Raw genomic sequence first — 26,956 nt, forward strand, 5'->3', positions numbered from 1 at the left:
GGAGACTGGTTGACTGACCATGAGAACAAAAAAAGGGAAAGAGTCAACCAACCGAATACACACTAAAATCTGCAGCCAATGAGTGACTGGAGGAGAAGAGACACAGAAAGGGAAAGGGGCAGCACCCCCCTAAATGGAACCATAAAAAGGACTACCACGGATAAAACTTAAAACGTCATCAGGCATGGAGGCATCATCGCTTAAAACCAAAGGCAACGTGCCCGGGAGATTAAAAGACAGCCGGAGGGTGCGCAGTCGGGGACACTCCAACAAAATGTGGGCGACCGTCAACCGGGACCCACACTGACACAGGGGGGGATCCTCCTGACGCAAAAGATGCCCGTGCGTCAGGTAGGTATGGCCGATGCGGAGCCGACACAGGATAACAGAGTCCCTGCGAGAAGCCCACAGGGAGGACCGCCACACATCGGTCGTCTCCTAAACAGCCCGCAGTTTATTCGCGCGAAGTCAGGCTACGCCATTCGTCATGCCACATCCCAAGCACCTTACGGTGCAACGCCAGCTGCAGATCACGAGCCGGGAGGCCGATCTCCAAAGTGGGGGCGTAGATCGCCCCTTTAGCCAGCCTGTCGACACGTTCGTTCCCAGGGATGCCAACGTGACCTGGCGTCCAAACAAAGACCACCGAACGACCAGAGCGGTTCATGGCAAAAACAGACTCCTGAATAAAGGATACCAGAGGAGAAGAGATAGAGCAGCGGTCGATAGCCTGGAGGCTGCTCAGGGAGTCACTGCAGATGACGATGGACGTACCTGAGCAGGAACGCATATGCTCAAGAGCGCGCAATATGGCCACCACCTCTGCAGTAAAAATACTGCAGCCATCCGGCAAGGAGCGCTGTTCACCATGGGCAGCGTGAGCAAAAGTGTAGGCATTACGACCATCCACCAGGGAACCATCAGTGTAGACAGGCTCACAGCCTGAAAATGAGGCGAGGAGCGCAAGAAAACGGCGACGGAGGGCCACAGGCGGAACCGAGTCCTTGGGTTCCCGTGCCAAGTCCAGGCGGACGGACGGACGGGTCATACACCAGGGAGGCGTGGGTGCACAGGCCCGGAAGGGCGGCAGAAGAGGGAACGACCCCAGTTCAGACAGCAGGGACTGGACGCGGACAGCAATGGAAAGCCCAGACCTAGGTCGCCGGTCGGGCAGAGGGAGGACCCTGGCAGGGAAAAGCAGGCGATGATTGGGATGGCCCGGTGAGCAATGCACGTGGACAGCATAGTCGGCGAGCAGTCGGTGGCGGCGAATCCGCAGCGGGGGAACCCCGGCCTCCACCAGCAGACTATCCACGGGGCTCGTACGGAAAGCGCCAGTTGCAAGCCGAACCCCACAGTGGTGTATGGGGTCCAACAACGTCAACACTGAAGGTGATGCAGACCCACAGGCCAGGCTCCCATAATCAAGCCTGGACTGCACAAGGGCTCTGTACAATCGCAACAGCGTGCAGCGATCTGCACCCCAAGACGCGTGGCTCAGGCAGCGGAGGGCGTTGAGGTGCCGCCAGCACTTTTGCTTCAGCTGAGTAATATGAGGAACCCATGTGAGCCGGGCATCAAAGACGAGTCCTAAGAAGCGGCTAGTGTCCACCACTTCAAGTAGGTGACCGTCGAGGTAAAGTTGCAGATGAGGGTGGACCATCCGACGCCTGCAGAAGTGCATAACTCGAGTCTTGGCTGCAGAGAACTGAAATCCACGAGTCAGAGCCCATGATACCGCCTTGCGAACGGCTGCTTGCAGCCTGCGTTCGGCGACTCTCGTAGTCGTTGAGCTAAATGAGATGCAGAAGTCGTCGGCATACAAAGAAGGAGACACCGACGACCCCACGGCTGCAGCCAGACCATTAATGGCCACTAGAAATAAGGAAACGCTCAACACCGAGCCCTGCAGGACCCCATTTTCCTGTATATAAGATGAACTAGAGGCAGCACCGACTTGCACCCGGAAAGAGTGGCGCAATGAAAAGTTTTGAAGAAAAGCTGGGAGCTGACCACGAAGACCCCACTCACGCAACGTAGCAAGGATGTGATGCCTCCATGTTGTGTTATATGCCTTCCGCAGATCAAAAAATACAGCAACGAGATGCCGACGGCGGGCAAAGGCCGTACGGATAGCAGATTCCAGCCGCACCAAATTGTCCGCAGCAGACCGGCCCTGACGGAAGCCACCTTGGGGTGGAGCAAGGAGACCGCGCGACTCAAGGACCCAACACAAACGCCGCCCCACCATACATTCGAGCAATTTGCACAAAACGTTGGTGAGGGTAATGGGACGATAGCTGTCCACCGCCAGAGGGTCCGCACCAGGCTTCAAGATGGGGACAATAACACCCTCTCGCCATTGCGACGGGAACACGCCCACGCTCCAAATGCGGTTAAAGATGGTGAGGATGTGTCTCTGGCAGTACCTGGAGAGATGCTTCAGCATCTGCGCTTGGATGCAGTCCGGTCCTGGTGCCGTATCAGGGCAATCGGCGAGGGCAGCGAGGAATTCCCTCTCGCTGAAAGGAGCATTGTATTTTTCAGAACGACGAGTGTGGAATGATAACGGCGTCCGCTCGGCGCGCTCCTTTAGAGAGCGAAAGGCGGGAGAGTAAGTTGCAATCGCAGAGCTCATAGCAAAGTGCGCGGCAAGGTGGTCAGCAATGGTGGCAGCGTCAGTGCAGACAGCGCCGTCCAGGGAGATTCCAGGGACACCCATAGTGGTCTGGTATCCATAAATCCGCCGGATGCGGGACCACACGAGCGACGGGGAGACACGGGAGCCCAAGGATGAAACATACCTCTCCCAGCACTCCTGCTTACGCCATGCAATAAGACGACGGGCCAAGGCACGGAGCTTCTTAAAGGCGATGAGGGTCTCCAGAGACGGGTGCCGCCTATGACACTGGAGAGCCCGCCTACGGTCGCAAATAGCCTCAGCAATCTCCGGTGACCACCAGGGGACAGCCTTCCTCCGAGGGTGTCCAGAAGAGCGGGGGATGGCAGCCTCGGCCGCAGAAATAATTGACGTGGTCAAGACATGGACCACCTCGTCAATGTCACCCTGTGGGGGAGAAGCAATGGTGGCAGCGGAAGTAAAAGCCGGCCAGTCAGCCCTGTTGAGAGCCCAGCAGGGCAGGCGCCCAGAAGAATGACACTGGGGCAGTGACAAATAGATGGGAAAATGGTCACTACCACACAGGTCAGGATGCACTCTCCAGTGGAGGGATGGGATAAGTCGATGGCCGAGAACGAGCCATGGGCCACACTGAAATGCGTGGGAGCACCGGTGTTTAAGAGCCAACACATGCTCCACGGCACGACCGCGGTCATCAGAGACAGTCCCACCCCATAGAGGGTTGTGGGCATTGAAATCACCAAGAAGCAGCAATGGTGGCGGGAGTTGAGCCAGCAGCGCAGCTAAGACATGTCGGGGGAGCTGCCCATACGGAGGAACGTAAACAGAGCAAACAGTAATAGCCGGCGAGAGCTCAATCCTGACAGCGACTACCTCTAAAGGCGTCAGAAGGGGTACTGGCGAGCTATAGACAGAGTGGTGAACAAAGAGGCAAACTCCACCTGAAGCTCGTTGACAGGCAGCGCGGTTCTTATAGTATCCCCGATAACTGCGAAGGGCAGGGGTCCGCATTGCTGGAAAGCAAGTTTCCTGAAGAGCAATGCAGAGAACAGGGGAAACACTCAGAAGCATCCGGAGCTCAGGCAGGTGGCTTAAATAACCGCCGAAATTCCACTGGAGAATGGAAGCAGGAAGGGACTGGGAGGGCGTGAAGGAGACTAAGAGGCAGACGGCGGCTCAGAGCCAACGGCCGCCACCGGGCGAGAATCAGCTACGTCCATAGGAGAGGCCTCCGAGGGTTCCGTGAGGGCGAGATCCGCGGCAGAGGCGAGGATCTCCACCTCATCCCTAGAGCCAGAACAATGTACAGCAGGCGGTACTGAAACCGCCGGAACGTCCTTCTTCTTGTACACGTTCCGTTCCTTCTTCTTGCGGCTGTCCTTTGGCTTAGAGGGCTGGGAGAGTTTCTCTGAAGGAGCGTCAGAGGCTGACGACGACGCAGAAGCCCTACGACCAGCAGGTGGCGGAACCTTCAGCCACTGGCTGACATCCGGCTGGGTAGGAGAAGAAACGGAAGAAGGGAGGACCCCGAGGGACCCCATCTGCGAGAGAGGAACTGGCAGAGGCAACGCCGGCGGAGAAGGAGGGGGAGGGGGAGGGATCGAGCCCCCTGGTTTTTGAGCAGATGTCACTCCCGAAGCATGTGCGGGGGGAGTGACAGAAGGGGGTTTGCCCCCAACTGCTAAGGAGCCAACAGAGGAAGGCTTGCCCCAGACACGAGGGGGCAGACAGAGATGTACAGCCCCGAGGGCCCACTGAAGGCGGCACAGATGAGGCGACAACTGCCGCCCGCGAGGGCGACGATAACGTGGCTGCAGCATAGGATGTTTGAAGTGGGACAGGATACAACCTTTCGAATTTCAGTTTTGCCTCGGGATAAGTAAGCCGGTCCAGGGTCTTAAATTCCATTATCTTCCGCTCCTTATGAAGAACGGGGCAGTCCGGCGAGCATGGAGAGTGGTGTTCGCCACAGTTGACACAGACAGGCGGAGGCGCACATGGAGAATCGGGATGAGAGGGGCGTCCGCAATCTCGACATGTGGCGCTGGATCGGCAATAGGAGGACATATGCCCAAACTTCCAGCACTGGAAGCACCGCATCGGGGGAGGGACGTATGGCTTGACGTCACAACGGTAAACCATTACCTTGACCTTCTCAGGCAATACAGCACCCTTGAAGGCCAAGATAAAGGCATTGGTGGCCACTCTGTTAGTCTTGGGTCCTCTGTGCACATGACGGACAAAATGCACACCACGTCGTTCCAAGTCAGCTCTCAGCTCGTCGTCGGATTTTAACAAGAGGTCGCGATGTTAAATAATCCCCTGGACCATATTTAAGCTACTGTGGGGAGTGATGGTAACAGGGACGTCTCCCAGCTTATCACATAAGAGCAATGCCCGTGACTGGGCTGGGGAGGACGTCTTGAGGAGGATGGACCCATTCCTCATTTTAGACAACCCCGCCACTTCCCCAAACTTATCCTCCAGGTGTTCCACAAAAAACAGAGGCTTTGTCGTAAGAAAGGAGTCACCATCATTCCTGCTGCAGACAAGGTATTGTGGTACATAAGGCTCCGGCTTGGCACTAGATCTGCGTCCCTCCCATGGCGCAGCCAACGAGGGGAACGACTGAGGGTCATATTGTGCAGCGTCAGATTCAATTCTGCCTCGCTTAGAGACGCTGGTGGCAGTGCGACCACCAGCTTGGTGCGATTTATTGCGCTTCATTGCGCCACATCCGCCCAGATGCCACCTACTCCGAACGAGGGCTCTCCCCAAGGGCGCCACCCAGCCAAAGCAACGGGTACCTGGCCGATATCCCATTGCCCCGAGTCCCTGTGCCCCAGACAAGATGGGCACATACTCCTTGGCATGCATGGGGAGGAAACAGCTCTGGCATCTGTAGTGCGATCCCTGCGTGGTCAGGGGCTACCACCAAGAGGGTACATGACGACCCCACCACAACGGACTGGCTACCGTGCTGGATTTTAGGTGTTGAAAGGGTCCACAATTGTCGTGGGCGCTAAGAAGGGGATTGCGCACAAGACGAGGAGGCAACCCAGAAGACATGGGGTGTAAATCCCGCCACACGACAATAGATGGCATGCAAGATGATGGTGCACGATGGACCAATAGAAAAACACGATGTAAGGCATCCTTCCCCAAATGGCACGCACTAATAACGGAAATTTTGAAAATTGCATGTCAAACCCAAGAGGGGACCATCACATAAGGCCGAAACGTTTGAGACTCCTTTTAGTCGCCTCTTACGACAGGCAGGAATACCGCGGGCCTATTCTTACCCCTGAACCCGCAGGGGGTCACACTAAAGAGAGAACTGCCTTGGTTGAACCTTGGGCTGTTAAAACTCACTTCAACCGGTCAATCGAAGGATGGTACAAGGATTTTTCCCACGTCCTTTCATTCGAATGTGGGCCCCAAGAGACCCAAAAACTTAGCTTTCAAAAAACAGTTTTGTTCAACTTAAGTTATGCCAGCCAACATTAAAAACAGAAAGCGTGGAAGTAATGCAGTAAATCCATTAAAGTGGCCAGATGCAAAGTTTCGTAAGTTAGCGAAGTGTCACAGAAGTAATCGAAGCTCAATAAATGTTTTTAAAAGTTTATTGCTTGTTTCTACTCTTCGTGTGACTTTAAAGTGACAATTTTTCGTGATTATTTTTGTTAAATCACGGTATATTTTCCGATTGTTGAGTAAAAACCGGACTAGTGCAAATAGGACACGCGCTTTGAGGGTTCCGTACAAACTTAATCACGTATGTTGTTGTGGTCTTCAAAAATGGTTCAAATGGCTCTGCGCACTATGGGACTTAACATCTGAAGTCATCATTCCCCTAGAACTTAGAACTACTTAAACCTAACTAACGTAAGTATATCACACACATCCATGCCCGAGGAAGGATTCGAACCTGCGACCGTAGCGGTCGCGCAGTTCCAGACTGAAGCGGCTACAACCGCTCGGCCACCCCGACCGGCTGTTGTGGTCTTCAGTCCTGAGACTGGTTTGATGCAGCTCTCCATGCTACTCTATCCTGTGCAAGCTTCTTTATCTCCCAGTACCAACTGCAACCAACGACCTACTGAATCTGCTTAGTGCATTCATCTCTTGGTCTCCCTCTACGATTTTTACCCTCCAATACTAAACTGGTGATCCCTTGATGCCTCAGAACATGTGCAACCAACCGATCCCTTCTTCTAGTCAATCTCTGCCACAAATTTCTCTTCTCCCCAATTCTAGTCAATACCTCTAGATAATAACAATAACAATAATAACAATTTTGTGCGACTCGGTGGCCTGGTGCAAGTCTTCCTACTGGACACCATTTCGGCGACTTGCGTGTCTCTAACCTGACTCAGTTATCCAACCAGGGAAAGGGGATCTACAATTTAACGTGCAATCTGAACCACTTGTTCTTTCTGACGGCTCCTCACATCGTTGAGACTGAAAAAAGTCCGTGGTTCGACGAAGGCGGAATCCCGTGACCTTTCGGTTCCCATGATCGCTTTTTGTACCTTTTTAAATTTCGTTTTGTTCGTTGCATTTGTTCGGGGTGGAAGTCTCACGACACGCGTTCAAGTTCATCGTTGGTCCGTTCACTTATCTTTTTTTTTTATTACGGCGGTTATTCCTCCGAGCTACAGTGTCGGCATCGCTAGACCACCACGCTCGAAATGTCTACGAATAGTTCAGCTATAGGTTTTGGTGAATGAGTTTGGGAATAGTAAAATATTTGACATACATGGCCGTATCTTCTGATTACATTCACTTAAAAGCTTAAATTACGTACACCGCCAAGGGGCTGTAGACATTAATATTTGTCATAAATTTTAACTTGATACTCGTCCTTGAGAAAGACGTCTTAACAGACGTACAAACAGACGGACAACAAATGACAAATATTTTTTATACGATGTAATTACAAATTAACAATGTTAGGGTTTTTTCCTCTAATTTCTGCTTGTCAAATATCGTTATTCTAGGTCAACTCTATACCTTTTTATGAGTGAGATTTCTCAGGTGATTGTCTACAGTTATTAAATAATTTGTAAAAAGCATATTTACAAGTACCGAAGTATGTGACATAAATGGAAGTATCTTTCGACTGAACTGACTTAGAAGCTTAAATTTTTCAGAGCGCCAATGGACAGTAGACCTCAGTATGTGAAATAAATTTCAACATGATACCTCTACCCGTTCCTGAGAATAAGGGGTGTAACAGGTGGACAGACTTACAGACAACAGTGTGTCGGTATGCGGGTTCTACATCTACATAATTACCCTGCAATTCACATTTAAGTGCATGGCAGAGGGTTCATCGAACCACAATCATACTATCTCTCTACCAGCGCGCCGGAAAAACGAACACCTAAACCTTTCTTTTCGAGCCCTGATTTCTCTTATTTCGTTTTGATGATCATTCCTACCTATGTAGGTTGGGCTCAACAAAACATTTTCGCATTCGGAAGAGAAAGTTGATGACTGAAATTTCGTAAATAGATCTCGCCTCGACGAAAAACGTCTGTAGTGTAAGCTGTATCTATAGTGTCCTGCCAATGAAACGCAACCTTTGGCTCGCCTTCCCCACAATATTATCTATGTGGTCTTTCCAACTGAAGTTGTTCGTAATTTTAACAGCTTAGATGAATTATGAATTAACAGCCTCGAGAATTGTACTACTTATCGAGTAATCGAATTCCAACGGATTTCTTTTGGAACTCTTGTGGATCACCTCACACTTTTCGTTATTTAGCTTCAACTGCCACCTGCCACACCATACATCAGTCTTTTCTAAATCGCTTTGCAACTGATACTGCTCTTCAGATTATCTTACTAGACGGTAAATTACAGCATTATCTGCGAACAACCTAAGAGAACTGCTCAGATTGTCACCCAGGTCATTTATATAGATCAGAACAGCAGAGGTCCCAGGACGCTTCCCTGGGGAACACCTGATATCACTTCAGTTTTACTCGATGATTTGCTGTCTATTACTACGAACTGCGACCTTCCTGACAGGAAATCACGAATTCAGTCGCACAACTGAGACGATACGCCATAGGCCCGCAGCTTGATTAGAAGTCGCTTGTGAGGAACGGTGTCAAAAGCTTTCCGGAAATCTATAAATACGGAGTCAACTTGAGATCCCCTGTCGATAGCAGCCATTACTTCGTGGGAATAAAGAGCTAGCTGCGTTGCACAAGAACGATGTTTTCTGAAACCATGCTGATTACGTGTCAATAGATCATTTCCTTCGAGGTGATTCATAATGTTTGAATACAGTATATGCTCCAAAACCTTACTGCAAACCGACGTCAACGTTATAGGTCTGTAGTTCGATGGATTACTCCTACTACCCTTCTTAAACACTGGTGCGACCTGCGCAATTGTCCAATCTGTAGGTACAGATCTATCGGTGAGCGAGCGGTTGTATATTATAGCTAAGTAGGGAGCTATTGCATCAGAGTAATCTGAAAGGAACCTAATCAGTATATAATCTGTACCTGAAGACTTGCCCGAATCAAGTGATTTGAGTTGCTTCGCAACCCCTAAAGTATCTGATTCTACCAATTGTAGCACGAAATCCCAAGACGGTAGGATCTGTATTCATGTTAATAATATCAAAAGACAGCAAACACTACTGTGGTGTGCATACCGTTTAAATATCAAAGTAATCTTCCCTGAAAGTACTAAGTTCATAATTATGCAAGTAGCTTGTAGGTATTTCGTACTAAAATTTATGCTTGCGGCGCGACGCGTTCTGTAACTCAGTGAATGAGCTATGTCAATAATGTCAGTTTGAGAATTTTCCTGACTTTTGGATAAATTTCTGTAGGCAATCATGCTTATTCCACATTATTTCGATAAAAAACCATTAAAATAATCTATGGAACACGTAACTTACTAACTGCGCAGTCGCGAAACGATATACATGAATTTCGGTACTTTAACGTGTGGATTTCGCGGGGTATCATAATATGGCAGCTCAAATGCTTCAGAGCTGCCAGGAGATAATGCAGTTTCAAAGCTTTTGTCGATGATGTGTGGAAACCCAACCTTTATCGGAAATGGTATGCAGAGAGACTGTTCTTCACAGAGGACAATGACACGTTTGCACTTGAATTCAGCTGGCTCCATACAGCGGTTTGGGAGTTGTAACTCGCTAATAACTACTTCGCATGTTCAGTTTGCCTCTGACGCTTTGTTGCAGATATTTAAATTAGACTCGGGATAAACGTTTATAGCAAATGGTTTCTTAGTTTTATTTGAAATCTGGAAGTGGTCTCAGAATTGGTCGGGACGAAATTCGTGCTCGTTCTGCTGAAATCTCGACTCTTCAGATTCCTTGCAGGCTAAAATCATTTTGTCTGCCTTCACTTCTGACGGAATTACAGAAGAACGTTTCACACTAATGCTCCAGTATCCAGCTCCACGGCAGCTCGAAAACCTATCCATAAAATCAAATACCTACTTAACTGGGACATTTGATAGGATGGTATAGTTCTTTCTAGGCAAGTGACCTCCTACCAGTGAAGCAGGATGCACGTACCACATATCAGTTCGATAAACTGTAATAGTTCAAATGGCTCTGAGCACTATGGGACTTAACTTCTGAGGTCATCAGTCCCCTAGAACTTAGAACTACTTAAACCTAACTAACCTAAGGACATCACACACATCCATGCCCGAGGCAGGATTCGAACCTGCGACCGTAGCGGTCGCTCTTTTCCAGATTGCAGCGCCTAGAACCGCACGGCCACTTCGGCCGGTTGACGTTTAATTCCTTAGAAGCGCAGATGATACTAAATTTTTAAAATATCTGCCTACAAAACCTATTCTCTTTAGATATTGAAAACAAACCATAACTATTTAATATATTGTACAGTTACGCAAAAATTTACAAACCAGACGAAAGTACAGACCGTAATAGTGAGGTAATCGTGATTTGCTCCCGCACAGAGTCACCTTAAGGTTTGTATCTCAGCTTGTGTAGGTCAAGTTTTTCCCACTCAGCCCAAGCGCATTTTTGTAACTTTTCTTGTATTCATAGTACGTGAAAGACAGGAGTCAAATATCAATCAGCTGCAACAGTTCAATACAATTTTCAAAAAAATCTCGAGAAAACCGACTTTGAAGACTTCAGAGCACGTTTATTCACTAAAATTAAGACACTATCTTTTCGAGGGCCCATGCGCCTCACTCGATGGTGTAGGAGAATGCTGATTGAATAATGGATCGCGGGTTCGAATCTCCGTATGGTTTTCCTTTCGTTTTATTTTTTCCAATCAGTTCGAATATCTACATCATTTAAATATAAAATTCATAAAATATGTTCTAATTAACCCATACCTGGTCATCATATTTTATGAAAAACGCACGTCTTCTTGTTCCTAACTCCATCATTGCAAATGTAAACGCTTAATTATAGATATTTTATAAAAGATTGTTGTTAAAGATTCTTTGGATTAAAAACACATCACAAATTTATTAACAATCTTTTATAAGATATCGATGATTACAAATTTATATTTGCGATTATCCAGGAATTTTGCATGCGATATGTAGTTAGAAACAAGAAGTTCATTTTTCAGGAAAAAATGATAATATGCGTCGTAAGTAGCATACACTGATGAATTTTATATTGAAACGGCGTAGATGTAATTTAACGAAAAAAGACCAGATTGAGATTCGAACAAGCGATCCATTGATTAATCGATCACTGTTCTCCGTCACTACCGACCTTTCCTTTTAATATATATAAATTTATTCATCAACAGGTGTCACAAAACGTTTACCTTGACTTTACATACAACATTTAAATTAAACGTATAAATGGTAAGAACTTTTTTTTCCGTTTATTGCTCGGATTTCTTATTTTTCTTTCTTCAAGTGTTGTTTCAGGTCTCCTTCTCCCTCGACGAAGATGTAGTTTATAAAACAATGTATGAGCTATGTGAGTGTTCTTGTCTTGGATACTGGAAACGCTTTTGCGTCCATATACATTATTTTCTTGGTGTTTGTTTCGTTGACAGTATTCGACAGCAAACTTACTGATTTAAACTTTATCCATTTCCATAATTCTGGCATTCTGGAGCAACCTATTGTTCGGTGTATGGCAGTGCCAACCATTCCACGATTCTGGCAGTACGGATGACTAGCTGGTTTTATTCTGTGGCGTTGGCAGCTGTCGGGATCAAATCATTTATAAACAAGTAAGATGCTGAGGGCAACATTGAACTTATGGATTGTCTCCAAAATTTGACCACACCGTCTTCCAGTTTAAGTGTTTGTGTTTCATCTGGCTTCTTCGTATAGAATCTTAGATTTGGAGTCTTTTCTACAACATAAGTTGCAGTTTGCAAGGCAAGAATTATATCTGCTGGCGTCTTTCTATCGTCTCTGTTTCCTGTCACGATACCTCAGCTAACCTTTAGCAAGTCCAACTGACTAGCTGGTAATCTGTGACATTTTCCACTAAAAGGGCTGAATATTTTGCCTCGCAGTCTATTAAAGCTAGATCACCTTCGTCAACTGGTTTCGTCGGTTGAGTACTGGCTGCCCGAAACAACATATCTTTCCAAATAAACTAACCAATGTGCTTTTTAATTTGGTCGATACATTTCCTGTCGATGGCTGTGACTTGTGTAATATACCACATTCTGGTTAAGAGTAGTATATTTTCACATTCAGTCCTTTGCATGATGTTCAATATCCTTGTACTGTTCGCTATCAGGGCACCTCTTAGTTTTTCTACCACTCCTTTGGAATTGGTGTCAATTACTCCATTGGAACTGACGTCAATTAAGACGCGTAGGTTTCCCTTAATTTCAGTAGCAGCATTTCCATTGTAACATTCGGAGAAGGGGTGTGGCATGGGGTGAGGTCTCCCATTTAGCCACAGTAGCTGTGTTTTTACATTGTTTGTCGTTACATCTGCTGCTTTTTCATAAACATCCGCTCTTTCTTACACTTATTAAGGTGACTTGGAGTTGTGTAATTATAATGGTAATATCAGCAGCGTAGGCGTTCGCAGTGAATAGTTGTGCACCAACATCTAATCCTTGTACTGAGGTGCTGACTGTACGGATTAAAGCTTCTAAAGAGATGACAACCAGTATCATTGATAAGGGACAACCCTGTCGGACAGAACGTTGGACTGGGAATGCCTCCGTGAAATATCCGTTGATTTGCAGATTGAAGTACTGATTTCGTAACAGTATATCTATTGTTGCTCATGAAAATTTGAAATACTGCAGCACATCTCTTAGGTACTGATGACTGACTTATTCGAAGGCTTTCTCTAAATTGATGTTCAATAGCCCTAGTGTTCGTTCCTAATGCATCCATGAGTAGAAGATGGTATCTCTTAAGGAGCAGATTCCATCTATAATACTTTTATTTGGTAAGCATACCATCCGGGAAAGTCCAATGATGTCTGGAAGAGTTTGCTTTAATGTTGCCGCTATAGCACTAGAAATTATTTTCGAGTATGCGCCCAACAACGTTATCGGCCTAAAATCCATTATTCTTCGAGGGATCGATTTCTTAGAAACGAGTAAATTCCGAGTTCTTTTTCGGAGTGTAGGTGTGCATTCCTGTTTCTCTCTCACTACTTCCATGAATTCTTTTTTAATAACTGACTAGAAAATTTTAGAAAACTCATAGGGAATACCGTCTCGCCGGCCGGAGTGGCCGAGCGGTTCTAGGCGCTACAGTCTGGAACGACGCGACCGCTACGGTCGCAGGTTCGAATCCTGCCTCGGGCATGGATGTGTGTGATGTCCTTAGAAGTTAAGTCCCATAGTGCTCAGAGCCATTTGAGCCATTTCCTCAAAACAAACACCCGCTGCGGACAATTTTCGCGAACATGCTCTGGCTCGTTACACAAGTGACATATAGATTGTGTCCTGATTAGATAAAATGTGTCTTACATCCAGGTACAGGAAAATGGGAGGAGATGTCAAGTTTTAGGAACATCTGCACTGACGTCAGGTCATTACAACACTGAATCTTGTCCCTATTCGATCATCTTTCGAATTCAATGTTTTTAACCTGAGCGTATTTTGAAAGAAAGTGTACTAGATCCTGGGGAATATTCATCGTTCTAATAGTTTTCACTACACTGTTCGTATTACACATGTCAACCATACTAACAGAATCATCTGGAATGCGAAATTCAAACCTGCCCTCAATTTTCATTAAAAACAGCATTATACAATTTAACAAACCCACAATACTTTTCACTGTCAATCTGGGTGAATTTAGCATTTTCTCCTGAAATCCGAAGTTATCATATATCCAATCATGGATTTCCAAGTTAGTAGGTTAAACATAACGAGTATTACTGTGAAACGAGATCCTTAATGTGTTGGAAAAAGAAGCCTCAAGATGCTTGGAACAATCTATCCAATTTGCCATTGGGCACCTTCATCATCGTTCGCAAGGGGATACTCGTCTGTGGTGCCGCCGGAGGACGAGGGGTGTGTGCAGTGTGTATTGATGCGACTATTTGGGCATCCTTTATTGTGACATGTGTGTTTCACTTGGTCTGAGAATTTGTTAACATATGCTACTACAATGATGAATTACTTATCACCTTATCATGATGCATTTTTTCCGGCAGTGGACTTTGTCTACTTCGTATTTGATTTTTAAGTAAACATTTCGAAAATGCCATCTGGACGTATTTATCACCGTGCAGGATAAAAAAAGAAACATTAAGTAACTACACACACTGATGAGCGAGAACATTATGACCGCTAACAACCGCGAGAATGAATGCCGCCTGGTGGTGTTACGGGCATGGGAGGCGGAAAGGAAAGTATACAATCTGGGAATCAGTCTAACTACGATACAGGGCGGGAATGGGGAAATCCACTTAAGTGACTTCACAAAGGGCAGTTTTTAATGGCCTGGTGACAGGGAGAGCATTTCTGAAATGGGGAGGCTGTTCGCGTGTTTCTGTCGCGAGTATCTATAGGATAGTGGCTGAAGGACAGTGAAACCACGAGAAGGCGTTGGACATCCACACCTCATCACACAAAACGAATGTCGGAAACTCGCCCGCTCTGTAAATCAAGCTACGCGGTGATCCTAAGACATAGTCAATTACTATTGCCGGGGCACTGTATTATCGAGACTAGGCCTTGGGTGAATTAAAAAACGCATCGCTTGGTCTGATGAAGCAGCTTTCTTGTCACATCAGATCGATGGTCGTGTCCACATATGCCGTCATCCAGGCGAATGGCTGCTCGGAAAATGAATCGCGCCACGGACGTACATTTTCTGAGCAAAAGTATCCGGACACCCCCAAATACATTCATTTTTCACATTAGGTGCATTGTGCTGCCATATACTGCCAGGTACTCCATATCAGCGACCTCAGTAGTCATTAGATATCGTGAGAGAGTACAATGGAGCGCTCCGTAGAACTCACCGACTTCGAACGTAGTCAGATGATTGGGTGTCACATGTGTTATGCGTCTGTACTCGAGATTTCTACCCTCTTGAACATTCCTAGGTCTACTGTTTCCAATGTGATAATGAAGTGGAAATGTGAAGGCACACATACAGCAGAAAAACGTACAGAGTGACATCGTCTGTTGACTGACAGAGAAAATGGTTCAAATGTCTCTGAGCACTATGGGACTTAACTGCTAAGGTCATCAGTCCCCTAGAACTTAGAACTACTTAAACCTAACTAACCTAAGGACATCACACACATCCATGACCGCGGCAGGATTCGAACCTGCGACCGTAGCGGTCGCGCTGTTACAGACTCTAGCACCTAGAACCGCTCGGCAAGCCCGGCCGGCGACTGGCAGAGACCGCCGACTGTTGAAGAGAGTCGTAATGTGTAATATGCAGACATCTATCCAGACCATCACGCAGGAATTCCAAACAGCATCAGGATCCACTGCAATTACTATGACAGTTAAGTAGGAGGTGAAAAAACTTGGATTTCATGGTCGAACGGCTGCTCATAAGCCACACATCACGCCGGTAAATGCCAAACGACGCCTTGCTTGATGTAAGGAGTGTAAACATTGGACGATTGAACAGTGGAAAAACGCTGTGTGGAGTAAGAATCACGGTGCACATTGTGGCGATCCGATGGCAGGGTGTGGGTATGGCGAATGCCCGGTGAACGTCATCTGCCAGCATGTGTAGTGCTAATAGTGAAATTCGGAGGCGGTGGTGTTACAGTGTGGTCGTGTTTTTCATGGAGGGGGCTTCCACCATTTGTTGTTTTGCGTGGCAATGTCACAGCACAGGCGTGCATTGATGTTTTAAGCACCGTCTTGCTTCCCACTGTTGAAGAGCAGTTCGGGGATGGCGATTGCATCTTTCAACACGATCGAGCAACTGTTCATAATGCACGGCCTGTGGCGGAGTGATTACACAGCAATAACATCTCTGTACTGAACTGGCCTGCAAAGAGTCCTGACCTGTGTTCTGTAGGACAGCTTTGGGATGTTTCGGAACGCCGACTTCGTGGCTGGCCTCACCGACCGACATCGATACCTCTGCTCAGTGCAGCACTCCATGAATAATTCCCTAAAAAATCTTCCAGCACCTGACTGAACGTATGCCTGCGAGAGTGGAAGCTGCCATCAAGGCTAATGGCCCACCAACACCATACTGAATTCCAATATTACCGTTGGAGGGCGCCACGAACTTGTAAGTCATTTTCAGCCAGGTATCCGGATACTCTTGACCACATATATCACATAGTGTAGGCCGATGGGAGCAGTACTATGCTATGGGGAACGTTCACCTGGACTTCCAAGGGATCTGTGGTAGTAATCGATGGCACCATAGCAACTGTGGGCTACGTAAACAATTCTGCAGATGCTTTATTTTTTCCCAGAGGAGTTGACCTTTTAGGACAGAGTAATTGTTCGTTTCATAAGTGGATTGAAGAACGTGATGTGAAGTCAAGTGGATGTTTTCGCCACCAAGTTCGCCTGATGTGAACCCGACAGGACATATCTGGGACGCTATCGGGTTCACCTTCTCGCCTGCAAACGAAAGAACTGTAATATATGGGAATTAGCTGGCTAGCGCGTAGGTGTCTGGTACCACTTACTTCCGGAAACCAACTGAAGAGTTGTCGAATCCATGCCACGCAGAATCGCAGGTCTGTTGCGTCCCAAAGGTGGATCAACTCGCTATTAAGCATGTGGTCACGAAGTATAGAAGGAATTGTCTGTGTGAATGCGTGGCGTCTGCTCTTTTGGACATGTCCGAAAGAACAGACACCACACACAGTCCGCAGCTGTTATACATATTATGTAAATTAAAGGTGGATGGAGGCGGGGAGGGGGGACAAAGGAGAGGAAAGGGAAGGAACTGTTGAAGTGAGCTGCATCGGGACTTAATGCAGAATCAGCGGCGATGAGTTAAAATGTGTGCCAGACCGGAAGTCAGCCTGCGGGAATCTCAAAGTAGTGAGAATGGACGCCATGGACGGGTTCTGCGTGTAGGTGGCGCTGGGGGAGAATGTGGGTCGGCCTGGAGGCGTGCCGAGGTAGTCTGCACGAAGGCGATAAACACTGCGTCCGGATGGCGGTCGGGTTCCGCAGGATGACAGTCATTGGAAAACATTTGGCAACGTGCTGCGTATCATGATCAGAGAATCCCCGCAACTGCTCTCCGTTAGGCCAGTTAATAAATAATCGACGCAGTGTGAAAGTAGAGAGTGTATAAGAATCTGTTACAGTGCTGTAGTTGTTCCATGTAAGTGATGCATATGTGAGACTAGTAGTAGAAGTTGGCAACACAGGAGGAACAAAAAATAAATAAACACGATTGACATTCATTCATTTGTAAGATGAACCTACACCAACAAAGGATTCCCTTAATTTAAAAAGAAGAACAAAAAATTCTTTTCACGCAGATAAGTTAATTTTCTCTATAATGTCTAGAAGAAAGGACTTTTTTTGGTCATATGAGAAGAATAAATGTTGTTCAATTAAGAGCAATACGCGCTTGCATTCAGTTCGCCATTTATCTATACTAAAGGAATTTTGTTACTTTATGAAGTCGGAAGAACGACGAAATACTATTTATTTCTTCATTTCCATATTATAATTTTATTATTAGGGTGTGCAAGTACACAACAAAGGCTCTGAAGCCTGTACGATGGAGGCGCCTTTGGTGAGGGAAGGAACGGGTTGTAAGGGGGAATGGAAGGCCAACATACAAAAATATAAAAGAAAAGAAAAGAAAACAAAACAAAAAAGAATAAAAACGTGTTGCAGTAGTTAACGCAACTACCTAGTAAGCAGGAGGTCCCGGGTTCAAATCCCGGCCCGGCACACATTTTCACTCGTCTCCGCTGATTCTGCATAAAGTCCCAATGTAGCTGACAACAATAGTTCCTTGCCTTTCCATTTCCTTCCTGCCCCCTCAACTTCCAATTTACATAATATGAGTAGCAACCAAATTGCACAGGCTAAGCCGCTTGGTAAGAACACCAAGACAGCCATTTTTCTATCGAGTGCTTATGCTCAACGACCCACAGAAATAAAATCAACAGTCAAAGTACAAGCGGCGATCAAAAAGTTTCCATTCGAATGCCACACTAATAGGATTTTTGTTATTTTGCTATTATTATTGTTGATCTTCTCTTAAGTAAGTGGAATACTTTTGTACATCAGCTGCACAACTGTTAATAATCGTTTCACGTATCACTCAGTACTGAGAATTCTTTGCTAGATGACTGCTGCGTTTCTGTGTGAATTGTTTCGTTTATCTGTAAGATATTCATTAGAACTGAAAATACCAGCGGCTTCCTGTGCTGTTTTTTCCTCTGAACGTATTTACGAAATTCCTCCACTTTCAATAATTCGAAACACCACATTTTACATTTTACATATTTTTTAAAAATTGTAACTGAGGATTCACAGATCAGCACCAGTGAAGATGTTAATACGTTAAAGGTAGCAGCTGATATTGTCGCACTGGACCATTGGCGGTATCGCCCATCACGACTACTGGAATTCCCACGATATCAGCGCACCGTTTCTTTGTGCCCAAGGAAGCATTTGCTTCTTTTAGAACTACTCTGGCGCTTGACCAAGAAATGAAATGGACCATTGCGAGGTGTGGGTGGAGATCCATGGCTCTGTGCACATCCTCATCTCATCACCTCACAGTTCAGTGACACAGTAAAACAACACGCACTGACTCTAAGTGTAGGAGCTGAGAATGAGTACTAGATGTAGAAACATTTACATACGTTTTCATGCACCTGTCATGCGGGGCTGCTTTAATATAATAACAAAACGACTCTGAGCACTATGGGACTTAACACCTGAGGTCATCAGTCCCCTAGAACTTAGAACTACTTAAACCTAACTAACTGAAGGACATCACACACATGCATACTCGAGGCAGGATTCTAACCTGCGACCGGAGCGGTCGCGCGATTACAGACTGTAGCGCCTAGAACCGCTCGGTCACACCAGCCGACATATAATAATATTGAAACTTCCTAGGCTAGGGGTTCAGTAGTGAGTAACATAAAATCGTGGTAATATAGTACGGCTGTGTGCAACGCTCGTTGCTGTCATAGAATAACAAGTACAAATAAATCGTCCTGAAAACAGACAAGCGGGTGGCAATTTTCATTGCTTGACAAAACAATAAGTAAATTTTCCTTGTAGTTGGCCACAGTGAACAAGGATAACGCTGGCACTGTGAAATTAACCAAATTGGCATACAAAAAAGTTATATTTATTTTTAATGGGTCGTCCAACGAGGAAAAGTTGTAGGACAAGTTAAGTTGTTGTTGTTGTTGTCTTCAGTCCTGAGACTAGTTTGATGCAGCTCTCCATGCTACTCTATCCTGTGCAAGCTGCTTCATCTCCCAGTACCTACTGCAACCTACATCCTTCTGAATCTGCTTAGTGTACTCATCTCTCGGTCTCCCTCTACGATTTTTACCCTCCACGCTGCCCTCCAATGCTAAATTTGTGATCCCTTGATGCCTCAAAACATGTCCTATCAACCGATCCCTTCTTCTAGTCAAGTTGTGCCACAAACTTCTCTTCTCCCCAATCCTATTCAATACCTCCTCATTAGTTACGTGATCTATCCACCTTATCTTCAGTATTCTTCTGTAGCACCACATTTCGAAAGCTTCTATTCTCTTCTTGTCCAAACTAGTTATCGTCCATGTTTCACTTCCATACATGGCTACACTCCAAACAAATACTTTCAGAAACGACTTCCTGATACATAAATCTATATTCGATGTTAACAAATTTCTCTTCTTCAGAAACGCTTTCCTTGCCATTGCCAGTCTACATTTTATATCCTCTCTACTTCGACCATCTTCAGTTATTTTACTTCCTAAATAGCAAAACTCTTTTACTACTTTAAGTGTCTCATTTCCTAATCTAATTCCCTCAGCATCACCCGATTTAATTTGACTACATTCCATTATCCTCGTTTTGCTTTTGTTAATGTTCATCTTATATCCTCCTTTCAAGACACTGTCCATTCCGTTCAACTGCTCTTCCAAGTCCTTTGCCGTCTCTGACAGAATTACAATGTCATCGGCGAACCTCAAAGTTTTTACTTCGTCTCCATGAATTTTAATACCTACTCCAAATTTTTCTTTTGTTTCCTTTACTGCTTGCTCAATATACAGATTGAATAACATCGGGGAGAGGCTACAACCCTGTCTCACTCCTTTCCCAACCACTGCTTCCCTTTCATGCCCCTCGACTCTTATTACTGCCATCTGGTTTCTGTACAAATTATAAATAGCCTTTCGCTCCCTGTATTTTACCCCTGCCACCTTTAGAATTTGAAAAAGAGTATTCCAGTCAACATTCTCAAAAGCTTTCTCTAAGTCTACAAATGCTAGAAACGTAGGACAAGTTAAAGAACCTTGATATTTAAGTAAAGCCTGGCTATATGAGTAATTCATTTTATTAGCATGTTTCATGAAATTAACAACAAACTGACAGAGAGCAGAGATATCTGAATATTCAGTTAAACTGTCTAAGAATGACGCTAACACTGTGGGAGGTACCAAAATTTACTGGACGATTGCGAGGGGAATAAAACACCAAGATCTGTGCAGCTCGCGAATCCAAAATTACAGTTTACAATAAATCAAATTGGTAGCACAAGTTGTGTACTAGAAACACACAAGTAAGTGAGCTGTTCATAATATGGATGACACTACCGCACATTGCAAACTTAAATTTCCTCCAAACAGCAAAGTGCGCCGACCAGCACCACATGGTCAAAAGGATGCGATCCTTCATAACTATCCCTCCTGACTGTAGCTGGGCGCTGAATCCTTTAACTTATTTCATCCTTCCCAACTCCCCATATCCCAAAAGTTTACTGTAGGGAATGACTATATGCTGTTGCCATTGTGATGGGCGAGAATTATTGCTTAATTCATGAAAAAGCAGGGGATAGCGCATGTAATTTGCTTACTTTTATTGAGCATGATGCACATTCTTAAACACAAAGTTGGTACTGGACTCAAGCAATGTCTGCACGGTTGGTCAGCGTTATCCACCAAGAGCACTGTCTACAGTGACACAGTTTTCTTGGCTGGACCCTGTTTTTGGAACGAATGCAAATGACTCTCTCACGCTGGACAGATGGTGCCGTAATTTGTTGCTCTTTGATGTTCGTACAGAAAAGTCAAAAATGTCATGCTCAATTAACCTCTGAGCATCAGAGGGTGGCCATGGCATTCACTAACTTCATGGAGTACAACCTTCAAAAGCCGCTGACTCCACAAAACTGCCCGCATCGCCAATGAGGTGTTTTCACCTTGTGAGATTCTCAGACTGCGTTCTACCTACAAAAGAGACGACACTCTCGAGGATGGAGGTTGCAAACCTTCCTTTCCAAGCACTCAGCTCCCGGATTCTCAGTAAAATAATCACGAAACTGTGGCAGAAAGTGAATTAACATCACATATTGGTATGTGGCAGCACAGTCACAGTACTAGGTATGTTACAGAATTATAGGACAAGGAATTCCGGCTTATGCAAGACACCTTTTCAGTTTAGTTTTACCCAGACATGTTTCAGCACTTTTTGCGCTATTTTCAGTGGGCTATTTTATTTTCTTACTTGCGACAATATGTAATGGCGGCGAAATCTCTGCCAATGTTTGAAAATTCGTCGAAAGTGCGTTCTCAAACAACCATAAATCACAGAAATCAGCGTATTCACCTCACCAAAACATATGAGAAAGCACTACAACATCAAAGCCATGATAAGTTGTAGATTGTGTAGCAGACTAGCTTCATGTAAGTAAGAAAATAAAGTAACCCACTGAAGATAGCACAAAAAGTGCTGAAACATGTCTGGGTAAAACGAAACTGAAAAGGTGTCTTGCATAAGGCGGAATTCCTCGCCCTATTTTCATAGCTAGCACGGATATAAGAAGAACTGCAACATCACAAGATGACTGTTACAGAATTATTAGAATGTCATAAACATATATACCAGTATATAAACATTTAATTACTTTACATAGTTTTAGCTATTATCATAACTCTTAGTTACAGTATTCTAACATTCTGCCATAAGGCACATAACTGAAGTTCAGTTACACATTAACATAACATAGCTAGATAGTATCATCTTGTTGAGCTGAATGTATGTACTGCAGGGTAAAACTTGTAATAACATATGTAATATGACTTATTATGGTTACTACTTAGGCTAAAAGTCAAAGAAAGCAAATAAATAAATAATACTCTTGCATTATATTCCTAAAGCTATTTTGTCTGTAGATGATTTCTAATTTTGCTGTGGTTGTAAGCTTCGAACAAACGTAAAATATGAAACTGATGATCTAATAAAGCAACAGGTTTCTTGGCATTACAGGTTAGTACATTTTTTCCATCATCAAGTGCATGCAATGTGCTTACTGGACGAACTATTAATCAGCTGTTGTGTGTATTGAGCGCCACAGTGTCTTACAGTACCTGATGATGAACAAGATATTTCGTAAATGCCAAGAAACAATAAAATGTTTCTTGCCTCTTTTCAGAGGATCCAACGTTATCGTGTTAAAAGTCTGAGTGTACAATATGTCTACAAAAACTATATGGTAAGGTATCCAACGCTTCAAAATTCATGAAATTCATCGTTTTGTAAGGGTAATGTGAATCGACTGGTATGATTCGCGTCCACTTTTCATTTTGTGAATCTCTGAACATCCAGTACAACGTCATCCATACTAACTTTCAATTTATAATCTTTACCTGCTCTATGTTTGTCACAAGCACAGAAAAAATATTATATTAGTGGTAATTAGTTTTATAATTAATTAACTATATGGTACTAACATATATCAAGTTAATATAATGAGCTAGTGCCTCAGTATTGTCTTCAGTGTTTTGTAGGAGGTGCTGTTTTTAAGTCAATACCGTCTCCAACATCAGGCCGTTGCACATCTGCGGTCGGTGTATGCACTCTTAATACCTGCATGTTAGGAAGATTAGTGAAATTCATCTAAAAACGCCATGAGCAGCGGAATGAGAATAAAATGAGTTGTATCGTTTAAAGGTGACTCTATCAATGCTCATAATAAGTGCGAATTGGCCGGCCATTTGAGATCACTAAATATTTGGTGCAAAAAGCTAATGAATAAGTTCCAGAAACAGACGTTTTACGATTTACTGCTTATCTAACGAGTTTCCTCGAGTGTGAAAAAGTGATCTTCATAATATTCTTACAGAACGTTTAAATAACAAAAAGTTGTGCTTACACTTCGTACCGAAAATACTGACTGACGTTCAAAAAATCTTTGAATTTTCTTGAGCTGTACTACAATGAAGCCGAATCGTCAATGGAAACGAAACACAAGTGGTCCTTGATGCACCGGAATCTACACAACGGTCCATGGAAAAGAAGCATTCTTCATAAGAAAAGAAAAGAAAGTTCAAGCAAATAATTGTTGTCGATTACGTGAACTGTGTTTTGAGATATTGAGGAATCTTTTGCCTAAGAGTAACACTATTATTGTGAGAGGTTAAATAAATTGTGTCGGGCAGTCTAAAGCGAAAGGCATAGCAAGATCAGTAAATGGGCTATAACAATGCCCATTCACATTCCGCTCAATGGACACAAGATATCATCGCGTAATGTAAGAATAACAATTTGATCATCTGCCGTATAATCATGGCACATTCTCCCAATGACTAGGAAGTGCGTGGCAGAGGGTACTTGTCATTACACCACTATTGTGTTTTCTTCCTGCTCCATTGGCAAGAATAGTGCTTGCGTGTCGTAATTAGTCCAGTATTCACTTCGCAGCGCCTACAGGAACGGCACGTAGAGTCTCACTTAACACTGGGTCTTGGAGCTAAATACGCTGTCGTGGGATAGTTGAGATCTGCTTCAGGCGTCTGCCTGTTGAGTTATTTCAGCAGCTCTAGTGTGTCAAACAAACCCATGACGAGTCAAGCTGCCCTCCTTTGTATAGTTCAAAACTCAGTGTTAGTCGTTTTTGGTGACGATACCACACGCTTCAACAACGTTCTATGCGGGTCGTGCAGGTGTAATTGGTATTTACTTAAGACACGGCCACCTTTTTAGTTCTTGTTTTGGTCTCGTACTTTTCCAAACTGACATGTCACTGTCGGGTACAGCTGTACAGCATTTAGTGGTTGCGGGTGTTGCTGCGCTGCAGTTTTTATGACAGCAGCGTTTGAAACGGCGCTACTGTAACCTTGTGCGTCAGCAGTGACGTCACGAGCTGGAGGGAATATTCGGCCGGCAGGCGGTATCTCAACATTCGGCGCATGGCGGGCCGACAGCCGGTGACGCGGCTGTAATGGCGACACTGACCTCGGCGCCGCCGGCAAAGGCGGAGGTTAGGTCCCTGAGGACTGACGGGCGGACACCGGCCAATTCTGCCGCCAGCAGGTTAGCTCGCGCAAGACCGCAGGACGCCGTGAAGGCTACAGTACCCCTCAGCACCGCTGACACAGGGACTTTATTTCAACGTACACACTTTGAGCATCACAGTTATGCAGAGGGTAGTTACTGTACTGTACGTTAAGGACTATTCCTGTTCCATAAAAGTTCGGAGTGTTGGATGGAGTGTGCAGGTTCAAAAAGGTTCGTGGCATTTTATAAGCAGATATCAAGTGTCTACCTATAAGCCTTTAGGGCTTTTTCGGCAGTTGTGTTACACTTTTCAGCGGAACGGACAAGCCTACTGAATTCGCGTTGCTCCTGTATCCATATCGGTATCCCATGACTTTTGTCATCTCGGTGTATTTTGGCAAGATCAGACTGATACAACTTTTATCGCATTTTTTATCTGCTATTTACAACCCCCATAGGTGGATGGCAGTCATCATGCTGCTGCTCTTCGTCCTATAATTAAAACAATTACAAAAAAAAATGTGTGAAATCTTATGGGACTTAACTGCTAAGGTCATCAGTCCCTAAGCTTACACACTACTTGTTCTTGTTGTTGTGGTCTTCAGTCCTGAGACTGGTTTGATGCAGCTCTCCATGCAACTCTATCCTGTGCAAGCTTCTTCATCTCCCAGTACCTACTGTAACCTACATCCTTCTGAATCTGCTTAGTGTATTCATCTCTTGGTCTCCCTCTACGATTTTTACACTCCACGCTGCCCTCCAATACTAAATTGGTGATCCCTTGATGCCTCAGAACATGTCCTACCAACCGATCCCTTCTTCTAGTCATGTTGTGCCACAAACTTCTCTTCTCTCCAATCCTGTTCAATACTTCCTCATTAGTTATGTGATCTACCCATCTAATCTTCAGCATTCTTCTGTAGCACCATATTTCGAAAGCTTCTATTCTCTTCTTGTCCAAACTAGTTATCGTCCATGTTTCACTTCCATACATGGCTACACTCCATACAAGTACTTTCAGAAATGACTTCCTCACACTTAAATCAATACTCCATGTTAACAAATTTCTCTTCTTCAGAAACGCTTTCCTTGCCATTGCCAGTCTCCATTTTATATCCTCTCTACTTCGACCATCATCAGTTATTTTGCTCCCCAGATAGCAAAACTCCTTTACTACTTTAAGTGTGTCATTTCCTAATCTAATCCCCTCAGCATCACCCGACTTAATTTTGTTGATGTTCATCTTATATCCTCCTTTCAAGACACTGTCCATTCCATTCAACTGCTCTTCCAAGTCCTTTGCTGTCTCTGACAGAATTACAATGTCATCGGTGAACCTCAAAGTTTTTATTTCTTCTCCATGGACTTTAATACCTACTCCGAAATTTTGTTTTGTTTCCTTTACTGCTTGCTCAATATACAGATTGAATAACATTGGGGATAGGCTACAACCCTGTCTCACTCCCTTCCCAACCACTGCCTCCCTTTCATGCCCTTCGACTCTTATGACTGCCATCTGGTTTCTGTACAAATTGTAAATAGCCTTTCGCTCCCTGTATTTTACCCCTGCCACATTCAGAATATGAAAGAGAGTATTCCAGTCAACATTGTCAAAAGCTTTCTCTAAGTCTACAAATGCTAGAAACGTAGGTTTGCCTTTCCTTAATCTTTCTTCTAAGATAAGGCTTCACGTGTTCCAGTATTTCTACGGAATCCAAACTGATCTTCCCCGAGGTCGGCTTCTACTAGTTTTTCCATTCGTCTGTAAAGAATTCGTGTTAGTATTTTGCAGCTGTGGCTTATTAAACTGATGGTTCGGTAATTTTCACATCTGTCAACACCTGCTTTCTTTGGGATTGGAATTATTATATTCTTCTTGAAGTCTGAGGGTATTTCGCCTGTATCATACATCTTGCTCACCAGATGGTAGAGTTTTGTCAGGACTGGCTCTCCCAAGGCCGTCAGTAGTTCCAATGGAATGTTGTCTACTCTGGGGGCCTTGTTTCGACTCAAGTCTTTCAGTGCTCTGTCAAACTCTTCACGCAGTATCGTATCTCCCATTTCATCTTCATCTACATCCTCTTCCATTTCCATAATATTGTCGTCACGTACATCGCCCTTGTATAGACCCTCTATACACTCCTTCCACCTTTCTGCTTTCCCTTCTTTGCTTAGAACTGGGTTTCCATATGAGGTCTTGATGTTCATACAAGTGGTTCACTTTTCTCCAAAGGTCTTTAATTTTCCTGTAGGCAGTATCTATCTTACCCCTAGTGAGATAAGCCTCTACATTCTTACAATTGTCCTCTAGCCATCCCTGCTTAGCCATTTTGCATTTCCTGTCGATCTCATTTTTGAGACGTTTGTGTTCCTTTTTGCCTGCTTCATTTACTGCATTTTTATATTTTCTTCT

The 26,956-nt window shown here is 44.8% G+C and overlaps 1 protein-coding gene across 1 annotated transcript in view; it reads right to left on the bottom strand.

Annotated features, from left to right (window-relative positions):
• Window positions 1-26,956, bottom strand: part of LOC126365808 (rhodopsin) — a 499,049-nt gene that overhangs the window by 90,829 nt on the left and 381,264 nt on the right. The gene's annotated exons all lie outside the window — the stretch shown is intronic.

The sequence above is a fragment of the Schistocerca gregaria genome, chromosome 1, assembly GCF_023897955.1.
Source record: "Schistocerca gregaria isolate iqSchGreg1 chromosome 1, iqSchGreg1.2, whole genome shotgun sequence".
Lineage (NCBI taxonomy): Eukaryota > Metazoa > Arthropoda > Insecta > Orthoptera > Acrididae > Schistocerca > Schistocerca gregaria.